We start from the raw sequence: 15,347 nt of genomic DNA on the forward strand, positions 1-15,347 counted from the left end.
TCCATTTTGTACAGCTCCTCAGAGCTCCTTTCTACTTGCTAGACGAGGTGCTGCCCAATTCATGAATTGTGCAATAAAGCCAATTAAATCTTTAAAATCTACTCAGTTGAATTTTGTTTTTTAATACTGTATTATTTCCTGTGTATCTGTCTGTGTTTGAAATAGTCAGTGATTTAATTTTAAATGCAACTATGTATTAAACTATATACACATAGAATAGGAAAGAAATAGATAAAGTGATAAAGTTGGTGTGTTAAGGTGCTCAGTTATGAATAATTATTTTTATTTTCTGTTTTCCAAGTTTTATGTAAGGCAGGGTCCTGGCTATCTCCATTTCCCCCTTCAGACCCACTCTCTGTCCTGTTTTCAGCTGCAGAGACTGATCAGTGGCGTTTGGCCAATGGGGAGGCCCAGTCAGAGAGTAGAGGGAGGGAGAAGAGTCCAGCCTTCTCCCTGCAGGATCACCGTGCACGACTCCTCTGGAGCAGCCCTCTCCTCAGAACGCTCTTCTGGGTTCCGGTGGCCACTCCGCCTCCTTATAAAAGGCACAACGTGAGAACTGTGAGTTTCAGTTTTACTTGGGGACTTACTGAGGACTACAGCCTGGGGGACAACCTCTCAGAGAGCTCTGAGGAACTGCTCTGAAGAGGTAAGGGGAGAGGCCAGTATATATGTGATTTTGGCTAAGGAGTAGGGACAACTCAGCACACATCTCAGTAGAAGGTTGCTGCTAGTCATGGGGAACAGATATCTCAGTTAATTATTTTTGTGCTTTTCTAAGTATGGGAAGATGCAAGAATCCGGGTTCATAAAATTTTTTCCTGAAATATAACTATCTAAGGGCCTGTTTTGCCTGTTTTCCCAAAGCACAGAGTGCCTCATCCTGTCCTGAGTCCTGAATTCCTTTCAGGGTGTCCTTGTAGGTCAGTGACTGCAGTGGCTACTGACTTAATCCTTGTAGAACGGGATGGCAAGGGACATTCTTTGTTTGCACCACTTTGCTGTCCCTTGTGGGTTTTCTATACCCTCTCCATACCTTTGAAAATAGTCTTTTTTACTAAACCCATATAGAATTGCCATAAATTGAGTGTGCCTTCTGTTTCTTGCTGAGATACTTACCGATAGTCTATTAAGCATGCCCTTTTATTTTCTGTATTTCTGAGGCTTTGACATCTAGGGCCTTACTAACCCTGGAGAGACTGTCCCTCCCAGGCTAGCCAATTCCTGGAGACAGTAAGCATCTCACCTGCAGGCATGCCTCTCACCTGCAGTTCATGCAAATGAACCAACCCTCAGCCCACACCCCTACCACCTCAGGGCCACTATTCCCAGGTCTTCATCACTCCAGGGCCAGATACCAGGCAACTAGGAACAACCCTTATACACCCAGGAGCCTGCTGAAATCATTCAAACTAGCCAATCCTAAACCTATTTACCCTGCCTCACCAGCTCCTTCTCACAGAAATCAAAGTAGAGACTAGCCCACATTTCCCCCTTGCTTCCTCTACTCTGGACAGACCCAGAGCTTCCCAGCATTGCCCCACCCCCATCCCCAATGGCTTGGTATGACTCCTCCCTTTGGTAACTGTTGCCAACTAAAAATCGTCACTTGCCATCTGCTTTTCCAAGGATTAGGTCATAAGCCACTGCAGTTGCTGAGCTTCAACATACCCTGAAAGGAGTTCAGGAATGAGGCACTCTGTGCTCTGGGAAAAACTGGCAGAACAGGCATTCAGATAGTTAGATATTTTCAGATTTTATGAGCCCAATTTCTTGCATCTTCTCATATCTAGAAAAGCACTAAAATCATTAATGGAGACATTTGCTCCTCATAATTAGCAGCAACCTTCTGCTTAGATGTGTGCTTGACTACACGTATCTCCCTTCACTAAACTCATATATAATATTGATCTTCCCCTTGCCCTCTTTGGAGCCGTACCTCAGAGCTCTCTGAGAGGCTGTCTCCCAGGCCAGAGTCCTCATTTGGCCCCCAATAAAACAATTCACAACTCTCACCTTGTGCATTTCTTTTCAGTCAACACTGCAACTAACAAATTATCTTTTCAGTGGTAATCTCCGGATCTGTTGTCCTCACCATACCTGAATAATGAAACCTACATTTTAGAACAGATATAAGCATTTTGATACTTTTATCATTTTTTTCAAATATAATACCCACCAGAACCTGTGACATTGCAGAAGAGTCATAACTAGGAAATGTTATAGCTATGTGGTGGGCTTTAGCAGAAAAGATGTGTTAAAAAAAAAGAGGCCCCTTGGGCTTCCCTGATGGCGCAGTGGTTGAGAGTCCGCCTGCCGATGCAGGGGACACGGGTTCGTGCCCCGGTCCGCGAAGATCCCACGTGCCGCGGAGCGGCTGGGCCCATGAGCCATGGCCGCTGAGCTTGCGTGTCCGGAGCCTGTGCTCCGCAACGGGAGAGGCCACAACAGTGAGAGGCCCGTGTACCGCAAAAAAAAAAAAAAAAAAAAAAAAGGCTCCAAATGAAGTCATTTGTCCCTGAAACAGCAAGACTTAATTGCAGATTCAACTCCTCCCAGAAATGTGTCCTTTTGAACAGTCAATCTGAAATTTCCTCATCAGCCCTACTGAGGTAACCTGTGTGACAAAGACTCCTACCGTTCCCTTCCCCCCAAAGAAGTCAGCCTGGACTGAAACAATCTTTTCTTTTGCTATTACCTTTTTGTCCCACCCCATTCTGCCTGTAAAAACCTTCCATTTTTGTACAACGTCTCAGAGCCTTTCTATTTACTAGATGGGATGCCGCCTGATTCAAGAATTGTTGAAGAAAGCCACTTAGATCTTCAAATTTACACAGTTGAATTTTTTTTTTTTTTGCGGTGCGCGGGCCTCCCACTGCTGCGGCCCCTCCGGTTGCGGAGCACAGGCTTCAGACGCGCAGGCTCAGTGGCCATGGCTCACGGGCCCAGCCGCTCCGCGGCACGTGGGATCTTCGCGGACCGGGGCACGAACCCGTGTCCCCTGCATTGGCAGGCGGACTCTCAACCACCTGCGCCACCAGGGAAGCCCGAATTTTGGTTTTTGACAGATGAAAACCTCCCCTTATTTCCTCAATAGCCAAATGTTCCCCTCAGTGAGAATGCTATAGTAATAGTAACAGATAATAAAAAAGAGCAACTAAAAAATTGAAATATGAAGATATAGCCTAGTCAGTGGCAGGTTGGGTGTTTTATAGAGACAATCTTGAGAAAAATGGTTAGAGGTTTATTTTTTTAACGAAGCTTAAAAAGCATTGGGGATAAAAACAAAGAATAATTTAGAAAGATGTACTACTCGAAGGTGGTGCTGATGTATTAATACATGTTAGAAACGAGTGGCCGGGAAGCATCAATCTGCCTGAGCTGTGGTCATTTTTCAAGGCTGGATGAACGAGAAGCAAAATCAAATTGTCACAAGGGGATTTGAACGATATATTGGCAAATTTTCATGGCCAAAGCAAGAACAGGAAAAGCAATAGATAAGAGTGTCTCTGAACCTCTTTGCCATCATTTAAGAAATAAATTTGTTTCTACAGTGAATCCACCCTCAAGTCAGTCTTGCAAAGTAGTTGGGACTGTGCCATGATATTAATGTAGGTACTGAAAAAAATTCCTCAAGTCATCCATCTTACCCCTGAAAGTTTCTACAAGTAGAAACAGGAGCTGAGAGTGGGTCTGGTGGACCTCTCATCACTCCCTTGCCTTACAAATAACCATGGTCATTCTGCAGGGAAGGTTCAGACCTGCATTCTTCGTAACTCCAGACTTTGTTGTCCTTTTTATGAGCCAGAGGCAGTGAGCACTGTCCCCAGAGAGCACTGAGTTAGCAGAGACTGTGGTCACAGAAATTACTCTTGGAGCATCTTGAATTGTTAATAAAAATTCCAGGAAGCCCAGTAATTACTGGGTACAATATGGAGCTAAGCAGAGGAGAGGGGAGACAGAAGGGGGAAGGGAAGGGAAAATTTCCAAGAATTGACTCATTTGAGATGTCAGAAGATAAATGAGTACTTTTACTTCTAGCCCTTCCTTTCCCCTGGAAATGGAATAGATTAGCAGAGTGGAGGCTTCCCCTTTCTTTCTAGGGTATTTGTGTAGACTATACCTTTTTTTTTAAATTTATTTTTCAGCTTTATTGAGGTTAGACTATGTTTTTAGAACTGTTTGATTTCTTGAAGCCAGTTCCTGTTACTTGCACAAAGGGCTGATCGCTTTCTCTCAATTGTACATGAAAATGGATAACTGGGATTAAGATCCCTCCTTTAGAAAATGTCATATATACAAGATTTTCTTCGAAGCACTTTTTTCTTTTTTTCTTTGGTAAAATCAAAAGATTGGAAACAACTTTAATGGTCATCAATAAGGATTTGGCACAGATGTAAAAAACAAACTTATGGTTACCAGAGGGGAAAGGGCAGGGGAGAGGGATAAACTGGGAGACTGGGATTGACATATAACACTACTATATAGAAAATAGAAAACGAAAAAGGACCTACTGTATAGCACAGGGAACTCTACTCAATACTCTATAATGACCTATATAGAAAAAGAATCTAAAGAAGAGTGGATATATGTATATGTATAACTGATTCACTTTGCTGTGAAGGTTCTGGGTCATTCTGATGTATTGAGAGGAAATGATCTTAGAAAGCATTCATTCCCACTTTTGTCTCATGCATATATTACTGATGTCCTTTCTTGATATCTTTATGTTAATGGAAATTGTAAGATATCATAGATACATATAAACTGGAAAGAACGAGTAAAATGTTAACCAGCCTCTTAACAATGTCCCAAATAATTGTATCTTAACAATTATAACTTGGAAAAACTTTTTTTTTATTATACTGGGAAGAGTCCTGTAGAACAGGGATGGGTGAACTACAGCCTGTGGGCCAAATCCAGCCTTCTGCCTGCTTGTGTAAATAAAGTTTTGTTGGAACTTGGCCACACTCATTTGTTTATGGCTTCTTTCATGTTACAAAGGCAAAGTTGAGTAGTTGCAACAGAAACCACATGACCTGCAAAGCCTGAAATATCTACTAGCTGACCTTTCACAGAAAATGTTTGCTGATCTCTGTAGTAGAGGTGTGTACCAAAAAGTGTGGCATTTCTGTGCTCCAACATCCTAATACATGTTATTTCAAAACACTGACAGTCTTTCTCCACTGATGTATGTATCTTAATATCTGGAAGATAAATACTTTTTGGATGGACACTGTGTATACTTATCTTATGTGGTGTCAGGTGAAATATGTCTAAAAGTCCCTTGCTGGACAAATACTCTGAGAATCTTGTCTCAAATGAATATGTTTGGGAGGGAAACATATCCCCCAAAAGTGTTTGGGAATAAATGTGATATGAAAGAACAAAGGGCTCTGAGATCCCTGGAATGGGACCTGGGATTGATGAACTGACCAGGCGGGGGCTGTGCCCTACCTCAGTACCTCAGTGAGAATCTTACCAATCCCTGACTCTTCTCCTTCCCTGACCTCAGGCAGCAGAAAGCTTCAAGAGCATGAAGCCCATGGGCCATGTTCTCTGTCACTGGAGTCTTCGGAATGGCCTAGAGATACCAATGGAGACCTGACCTTGCTCACTCATGCCTCCCCTGGCAGCCCAGTACCAGGCAAAGCAACTAAGGTAAATCTAAGTCCATCCCATCCACTCTTTTAGGCCTCAGAATCCAGTCCATGAAAGAGTGTCCCCAGACCTAGGACTAATGAGTAGAAGTGGGAGAGAGTGGGAAGGAAAAAGAAATAACTAAATTCCTGCGACATCCAGTTTACTAGCTTGGGTGAGCTTGTCTGATTAACTTCATGTAGGTTGGGAAGAAAAGTAGTCATTAGAACAAGAGCTGAAAGTTCTAAGTTTTCTCCATCAGTGCTTCAGACAGAAAAAAGTCATCTGTTTTGTCTGAAAATTCCAGTGTCAGAGGTTCTGTCACTCTAACCCCTGCAGGAGCTAAGACTTAGGTATCATCGTTAGTTGTTTGCATTCTAGCATTTAGAGAGAGCCTAAGACCATGTTCTTGGGGACATGGGCACGCTGGGGAGCAGTTCCTCCAAAGGTGGGCATGGGGGGCTTGTGAAGGCATAACAGCCGATGTGAAGGACTACTTATGAAAGAAGTGTTATCTTAAAACAAGTGTGACATGAGAGGTGATGTTGATTTAGACTGGGTGGTGGTGGTAGATTTGGAACAAAGTGGATTCTGAGAATATTTAGGGGTAAACTCAGTGGCACTTGGGTTGGATAGGAAATGAGGTGAGGAATAGCAAGTATCAGGATGATTCCAAGTGGGTGTGTCCTGCTCTGTGGCAGGAGATGCTACAAACTGGAAGAACATGGAGAAGGACTTGGATTTGGAAGGGAGGGATGGTTATGAGTTCAGTATTTGCCTTCAGATCAACTGATTACAATTTACAAAAATTTCCCTTCGGTCCATCTACACTGAAAATCTTTTTGAACCCTGATTGGGAAGTTGCAGGATTAATCCTGTATTAATAGAAGTGGGTAGAGAAATATTTGGTGGGGCAGGAGACTTTGGTATCACATTTATAACCTCCTCTGCCTTCTAAGGGTAGCTCTTTGATTGCTGGGCACACTGATGCCAATGCACAGGGACACGGCTGAATTACTCTGTATTCTAAAAGAATGAAAAAGCTGGGGTCTTGAGGGAAAATCCTCAAGGTCATGCACCATGTGCAGCTGGGCTGGAAAAGGCAGGCTCCAGGGGATGCACAGGAGAGCGAAGGGGCTGGGGGACTTGGATGAAGAGAAATGTTGAGGTTGTGTCCTCTGAGGAGTGCACTGCAGAACCTCTTCCATATCTCCTCTCTAAAGTCTTTGGTGGATGTTCCTTTGCTCCCCATGGAGAGAGCTGACATTCAGGTTACACGGCGGCCAGGGTGAAAGTGAACCACTCTCAGGGAGATGGGCATGGGGGGTGACCAGAGAGATGGAGGTCTGTATGCACTTACCTCCTGGTTCAATCTGCCCTTTCAGTGCTAGAAGACAAGGGAACAGAAGACAAATAAAAAGAACGCAAGGAAAAAATAAGGAAAGGGAAGGCAATGGAAAGGGAAGGAGAAGAGGATATTGTATATTGAATTAACTCATGCTAAGGGCAAAGGTTAGTGACTTTCAAAAGGAGGATAGCAAGTTGGCTTCCTCCCTTGCCCATTTTTTTGGGGTATTCTAGGGATTGAGTGTGGATTTGTGTGCAGATTCAGGTATTTATTCATTCCTTCGTTAAAGATTTATCGAGTACTTTTTCTGTGTGAGGCAGGGGTACAAAGATAAGAGACATGGTCCCTTTTTATGTTTGCAGGAAATTTACTATTTAGCGGGAAGAGAGGCAAACAGGCAGAAATAGATCAATGTGAGCCTTGCTATAATAAGTAGCAAGAATAAAAGAATAAAAATGGGGCTTCTGGGTCAACCCTGGAAATTGCAGGAATGCTTTACTCAGAAGGTGGAAGAAAGAACATGAATTTTCCCAGCAGGTGATAGTGGGGTGAAGAGGGAAGCTATATCTGATATTTGGAAGAAAATAAATTGACTGGGGCTGATTTAAGCAGAATACTTACTGGAAGGATATTAAATAGTTCACAGAATTGCCAGGAGGGCTAAAGCCACTTTTGGAAAATGGGACAGGAGTAAGTTAGGCTAGGCAAAGCCCAAGATCAAGGCAGAATGACGCCACAGAGCAAGTTGGGTATAAACACTACTGTCGCCGCTGCTGAACAACTGTAAACCCCAATTGCAGCCCTGGTGCTGCTGCCCTTAGCAATCCCTGCAGCTGCTACTATGGCCTCTGCTCACCACCAGGTTGGATCCTTACCCTCCCTGCTTCTTTGCATTAATCTCTCTGATTGAAAGTTGCGGGTGGGCACATCTGATTGGTTGGGCCTAGGTCACATGCTGCCTCCCTAGTGGCAAGGGAGTCTGGGAAGCTAATAAGTGGCTTTTTTCAGCTTCTGTGATGGAGATGGGGGAAGGGGGAGCAAAGATGAATTAGAGTCTTACATGTAGATTCGAAAAGAGAGCCAGTCCTCTAACTAGGAAGGGAATTCAAATGATAGGCAGTCCTCTTCTCCAAAGGAAGGGAGAAAGTGTTAAGGCAAAAGAAGGATTACGTATAGGTAATTGTATGTGAACATGTAACAAGGTTCAAAGGCATGAGCCATCATACAGTGCTGGGAGGCCTTCTAATAAAAGGAGATGGGAGAGAAGAAAGGGAAGGCTGGGAAGGTTGACAGGGGACTTGTTTTGAAGGCCTTTTGACTTTCCTGTTAGAAGAGTGTGGAAGATACATTTGGTTGCCCACTCAGTACCCATCCATCTTTTTTCCTTAACAGTGGAATTCTAATTTTAACTTAGGTAGCAATACACTCAGCTAAAAACACTTACTTCACTAGAATTCCTTGTAGCTAGTGGTAGCCATGTTACACAGTGCATGTAAATGACATATAAACTGAGGGGTATTGTCTCTCCCCTTTCTAGCTGAATACTGATGTGAGGTCTGGAGATTTGGCAACCATCTTAGGACAATGAGACAACAAGCAGGGGATGAGGCCTATGCATTAAAAATGGCAAGCAGAAAGCTGGAAAGAGCCCTGTTCCCTGTTCCATCTGAGAATTGCCTATTCCCAGATTTCTTGAGACAAACCCCTTATGTATTTAAGTCACTAGAGTTAGATTTTTTTGTTAATTACTGCTGAATGTGATCCTGACTGAAAGAGGGAAGGAAATCAGCTAGGAAACTAGTACAGTCATTTATAAGTGGCTTGAATGGGGGCAGAAGAGGAGGGGATTGGGCAGAGAGGAGGGACTGAAGATGTGAATGTGGTGAATGTGTATGCTCAGTCAAGTCTCAAATGGGATGGGGGCTGTGTGGATGGAATCTACTTCAGGTACCACAGAAAGCTATCCATAGCCTTAAGGTGTTAGGGAGCTCCATAAGAACACCTGGAAAGCATGGAGTGGGAGGGAGATTGTGAAAGTGGGCGAAGGGAGCAGAAAGGGGATGTGCAGGGTCTCAGACTAACCTCATGATTTCCTTTTATTACTAAAAAAAATACTGGATCAATATACACATTTTAGAAAACTCAGTTAAGCAAGAAACTATCTGTTAAGAAAATTAAAACCCCCAAATCCCACCACCCAGAGATAATAATTACTGCTAACATTTTGGTTCTTTCTTTCCAGCCCCCATTCACTATCTCTTTTTTTCTGCCATTGTTGCCACATAAACGGTTATATAACTGAATTGTTTAACAAAAATGTGATCATAATATATACTGTTTTCCAACCTGTTCGACTTTTTGCATTTAGCAATGTATTGGGAAAGTCTTCCCATGTCATTAATACCATTTTAGTGGCTACATGCAGTGTTCCATCATGTGGATCTACCTATCATACTTTAGAAGTTGAACTTTTAAAAGTTTTTATTATCTCCCATTTCACACCACTTTTGGATGTGGTGGGGGAACCGTTGAAGGTGATTCTGGGATGGAAGGAGAGGTCGCATTAGCCTTGCCATCAGTTTTAATGAGATGATATCTTGTTCTGGCTGTGATAGCCTGAAAATTCCCGGCAATATTTATCTTCATTTTATTTTTATTTTGTGAACAAGGAACAAGATTCTAAAACCGTTAGTTACTATTTAGTATAAAGGGAATAAAGGCTATTCCCACTAGTGTAAACAGCGTATGTTTACAGCACTGACATTTACTGGCTTTTCTTTGAGACATTTAACTTCTCTGCAGTCGGGCCATTTAGCGGGCAGATAGGGGAAATACAGCCGGAAGAGTACGGATTATCGTATGACAGCATCTGTTGGAAGTGGGTAAAAAAGCTTCTTCCTTTTTCGCAGCGAGCAGGGTTCGAACCTGCGCGGGGAGACCCCATTGGATTTCAAGTCCAACGCCTTAACCACTCGGCCATCGCTGCCACGGTGAAGACGTGAAGGCGGAAATCCTTTAGTGTTAAAACAACTGGGCACATGCGCACCAGCCTCACGAGTGGGCGGGGCTTACAACTTCCGCGAGCTCTGCTGTGTGAGAGGTGGCTGAGGCTGACTGCCCAAATTGCGGGAATTACCCCGTGAACGCGAGGAAATAATAGAAACTCCCTTAAGTAGTTTAAGTAAACGCCTTTAAAGGCGAGTCTTAGAAGCCCTTCCCTGCGCTCGGAAAATCGAAAGTCGCAACCCTGCTTGGCTTCTGGTCTCTGACCTGGTTTTTGCTCTCCCGCTTCCTCACTACGTCACCGAGAAAACTGTGAAACAAAGATTCGTCTCGCTCAGTGCTCCGGGCCCGCGCCCTGGAAAGTTTCTGCGTCGCCGGCTGCGTTTGCCGCGTAGGTCGCGTCGAGCTCTCCTCTGAGAGGGAGGTGTGAGTGAAGGCGTGAGGAGTCGACCGCTGCCTGTGGGCTCGCTTCTCGCAGGCTCCTGCTCATTCAGTCATCTTTCATTCTTCTCCCCACAATGACTCCCTCGTTGCTGAGCCCTACTGGAAGAAATCGTGTCCCGAGTGTTTCCCAAGCTTTCTCAAGTGATGGGGAGACTTGCAGGTGGTTTGAGAACAAAGTTCTGTGCATTAGGTCTGCATTTTACCTTTAAATGCCATTAATTTCCTCCCTTGTTAAGTGTAGCTACTGTGCTAGGTGCTTTATTTACGTTATTTCGTTAAAGTTCTCAGAACCGGGTAGGTCTGTACTATGGTCGCTCACCTCAGAGAATGAGGCGGGGAACGAGGCACGAGAATTGGCGCTGGTGATAACCAGGGCGCACGCGCAGCTCCGTAGCACGTGGCGCCCCGAGAGCAGCAAGTTGTTTGTTGATGGAAGATTTCCAGAAAACAGTAGGGGCCTTTTACTATTTTAAGTATTTGTAACTGTTCAGGGGAACTTCATCTTTCTCATAATGTTACATTTCATATTAAGGCAGGAAGGCAAATCCTTGCCCTTGGGAAGGCCAGATGTTAAGTGACCTCGCTTGATATTTGGGTGAATTTTCCTGAGACTTTTAAGTACCGTTTCTCTTAACTAAATAAAGGTGCTAAGTGTCTAGATCCATTTAATTGTGGAAGGAGAGCAAAATACCTGGGAATTGTAAGAATAAGTTTTATCTAATTTGAGATTTTGCTTTTAGAAATTTTCTCTTTTTGTTTTTAATTTGGGAGAGCTACACGGGTGGTCTCCATTTCTCTATGAATATTATATGGGAGCAATGTTATTCCTGACATTCCCAGGCATAAATTTTATCTATATGAACATTACTTGCACTTTTCCAATAGGATACTATCCAAGAAGAAGTAAAGTTTTGTCTTTTTTCTTTTTATCTCGTAGAATCTATGTGTGCTGCGATAACCTATAATTTAATCTTAATATTTTATTAGTTGTATCTTGAAGTCTTTTAAAAATTCCTATCTTCTGTGCAGTTGAAGGATAATATTTAACGGAAAGTTCTATTACTTTTCCTTAACTTCCCCTTCCTCTTTTAAGAATTTTCTTCACTTGCCTAAAAGCTTGACAGTAATGGGAATTGATTATGGTTAAAATAGTTCAATCAGAAATTCTACTGAGGTTTTTTTTTTTTTTTTTTTTTTTTTTTTTGGTGAGGGGAAAGGAAGACAGCAAAGGAAAAGAATATATTACAAAGTTAATGTGTATTTGTTAAGAACAATTGTGATTAATTTTTCTTTGCAGCATTTCAAAAGTGAAATGCCTAGATTTAACATTTAACTTTCAGCTTATTTGAGTTATTGTAGGCTTTTAAAAAAATCAAATTGCCTTTTTTTTTTTTTTTTGCGGTACGCAGGCCTCTCACTGTTGTGGCCTCTCCCGTTGCGGAGCACAGGCTCTGGACGCGCAGGCTCAGCGGCCGTGGCTCACGGGCCCAGCCACTCCGCGGCATGTGGGATCTTCCCGGACTGGGGCACAAACCCGTGTCCCCTGCATCGGCAGGCAGACTCTCTCAACCACTGTGCCACCAGGGAAGCCCTCCCCTAGAATTTTAATAAATCAGAATTTTAATGCTGGAAGAAACATTAAAGCTAGTCCAATCCTTTTATTTACAGATAGGAAACTGTGGCCCATGAGTGGTTGCCCAAGGTCACATAGCTAATTAGTGCAGATTCAAGACTATAATTCGTTATATTAGCCTAGTGTTCATGCTAGATTTTGTTGCCCTCATGTATTCTTTGTTAGTCTCTGGCTCAGTGGCATGTAGATCTAGAAGTGTGTATATGGCAGTAGAGAGAGCCAACGGTAGGGGAGAGTTGTGAGTTGAATGTTGAAAGCCTATGAGATGTCAGATGCTGAATATATTGTGGTGGATGATTTTTGTTCTTTTTTCCAGTATCCATCCTCCCAACGGGTAATGACACTTCAATTGCACTTAAGGAGGACCACCCCTCCCCACTGGATGCAAACTTACTTCGCCTGTTTATCAAGGTATCCCACCCTGCTCTAGGTAAGGGGTGGGCATGTGACTTATATTGGTTTTCTGTTGTTGCATAATAAATTACCACAAACTTAGTGGCATAAAACAACATGAATTTATTATCTTACAGTTTCTGTGGTTCAGGAGTGTTGTCGTGGGTTGACTGTGTCCTCTGCTCAGGGTCTTTTACCAGTTTTCAAGGGGCTGACTGGGACTTTGGTCTCATGTAAGGCTTGGGGCTCTCTTCGAAGATCACTGCTTGTTACCAGAATTCAGTTCTTGTGGTTGCAGGACTTGTTGGCTGTCAGTGGAGGACCTTTTTGAGTTCCTAGAGGCTTCCCATTGTACCTTGCCATGTGGTCCTCTCTACAGCATGGTAGTTGGCTTCTTCAAGGCAGCAGGAGAATTGCTCTCTAGTCTATTACAGTAGAGTTTTATATAATATGATGTAATCACAGCGGTGACTATTCATCATATCACAAATCCTGCTCAAGTGAGGAGGATTCTATAGGCTGTGTACAGGATGGGCAGGGATCTTGGGGGCTATCTTTGAATCCTGCCCACCACACAACTCAAGCTGGGCCAGTCAGAGTCTCTCAGAATCCCTGTTCTTGCCATTACACGATTGTATTTTTATGGGTACCCTACACAACACACTCACATAGTAACCAGTGAGAGGTGATCAGAGTGTGGAAATTTAAACTTAGCTGCCTTGTATGCTTTTGTACTTGATTTGAAAGGAGTAGAGTAGGCAACAACTGCAGAGTTTGAGAGCCTTAGCCACCATTGACAATTCTTGATTTTAATTCTATATTGATTGGAGAATAACTCTAGCTGCACATTTGTTACAACATATATAAGGGGCTTAGTTCAGGTTAGACAAAAAAAATTACTAAGTTATTGGCAACAAAACCCTCATGAAGGTTTAATTGTTAAATTACAGGCATCATGAAAAGCTATGGAAATGATTATCATGGAATTACAACATTGCAAATGACTGTACTTTTGAAGTCTAAGCAATTAGTTGTGGATAGCTTTTTGGTCATTATATTGTTTATACATACATGTTTTAAGAAGACTGGAGATTTATCCTAGTCAGGACTAGAGCAGCTTATTTATAGGATTTTCCTACCTAATCAGTCCTCTAATGCCATGACCAATTAAGAAATACAGTCAAGATTGATGGAATCCTCTTTCCTTAAAGGATATGATGCCGGTGTGATATTCAGCCTTGAGTTCTCCAAGGTAGTATCCACTGATTTTGGAACAGCAGAGATCCGGACCTACCAAAGACATCCTAATCTACTGCCCAGTTAAATATCAAAAGGGCAGAATACATTTATTAAGGATGAGATCTTATACCCAGCTTATTTATAAGAACTGAATTGATGCCTTATAAAACTCCCTGGACTGGTTCTATCTATAGAATTGATGGTTCTGGGGTTTCCAGGTGGTTTATTTATAAAGACAACTGAAATTATAAACAGAGATCATAAAAATAATTTTAAGAATTATATCAAAATACAGGTATGATCATTGGATTATGGTTAAAATTGACTGGGAAACAACTAGACTCACAGACCAGTTTTCTTATAACTTTAAGGAATTATAACTATAACACTGTCCTGCTTCTTTATAAAAGAATGCTGTCTGTTATTAATTCTGATTTCTCTTTGGGGCTATTAAATTATATAGGAAAATCAAGTGTTGACCTTAGGGAGTTCATCTATGCTCACACATTAAATATACAAACATGTCTCCTAAAGCCATGTTTTGGGAGTTTTTGTTGAATAGCAATACATAACTAATGAATTCAGTCCCCCCACCCCATAACTAGATTCCTTTGCTCTCCCTTCCATGTTTCTATCAAATGTTTCCTGTTCACCCAGCATGTGGGAGAGTACTCATGATTCATGAAAATGCCTAGTACAGTGCTTAATTTTTTAGTAGGTACTTGATACTTGATAGTTCTCTTTTTATTATGAAAACAATATAATAATGTTGATAAAAAGTTTGAAAAAATAGAAAAAACTCAACCTGACCCACCTAAGCCTTTTTTTTGTTTTGTATTTCTACTTTGTCTTTCTCCTTATACTTACATATGTTTTTGCATAGTTTTTTTTTTTAAAGGAATTTTGCCTTTTTAAAAAAAAATTTTATTTATTTATTTATGGCTGTGTTGGCTCTTCGTTTCTGTGCGAGGGCTTTCTCTAGCTGCGGCAAGTGGGGGCCACTCCTCAACGCGGTGCGCGGGCCTCTCACTATGGCGGCCTCTCTTGTTGCAGAGCACAGACTCCAGATGCGCAGGCTCAGTAATTGTGGCTCACAGGGCTAGTTGCTCCGCGGCATGTGGGATCCTCCCAGACCAGGGCTTGAAACCTTGTCCCCTGCATTGGCAGGCAGACTCTTAACCACTGCGCCACCAGGGAAGCCCTTTGCATAGTTTTAATTGTGTGTGTTTGATGGTTTTTCTGCTTTTGTTTTATAGAGATAGATTCATGTAACATAAAATTGACCATTTTAACCGTTAAAGTGTACACTGCAGGGGCTTCCAGTACATTCATGATGTGCAACCATCACCATTATCTACTACAGAACATTTTCATCATTCTAGAAGGAAACCCTGTACCCATTAAGCACTCATTCCCCACTTCTCCACTCTCTCCATTCTCTGCCAATCACTAATCTGTTTTCTGCCTCTATGGGTTTGCCTGCTCTGTACATTGCATATAAATGGAATCATATGATGTGTGGATTTTTGTGTCCAGGTTTTCACTTAGCATGATGTTTTCAAGGTTCATATGTGGTTATACAACGTATCACTACTTCATTTCTTTATTTTTGTGTGTTTGTTTTGACAATAATTTACTGTGTTGCCT

The 15,347-nt window shown here is 42.3% G+C and overlaps 1 non-coding gene across 1 annotated transcript; it reads right to left on the reverse strand.

The window, feature by feature from the left end:
- Window positions 1-9,892: 9,892 nt before the first annotated feature.
- On the reverse strand, window positions 9,893-9,974 carry TRNAS-UGA (transfer RNA serine (anticodon UGA)). Its single transcript has one exon. It is a non-coding gene; the product is annotated as a tRNA-Ser (tRNA).
- Between the last annotated feature and the right edge of the window lie 5,373 nt (window positions 9,975-15,347).

Source organism: Aethalodelphis obliquidens, unplaced genomic scaffold, assembly GCF_003676395.1.
Source record: "Aethalodelphis obliquidens isolate GAN/ISIS:26980383/991018 unplaced genomic scaffold, ASM367639v1 scaffold37, whole genome shotgun sequence".
NCBI lineage: Eukaryota > Metazoa > Chordata > Mammalia > Artiodactyla > Delphinidae > Aethalodelphis > Aethalodelphis obliquidens.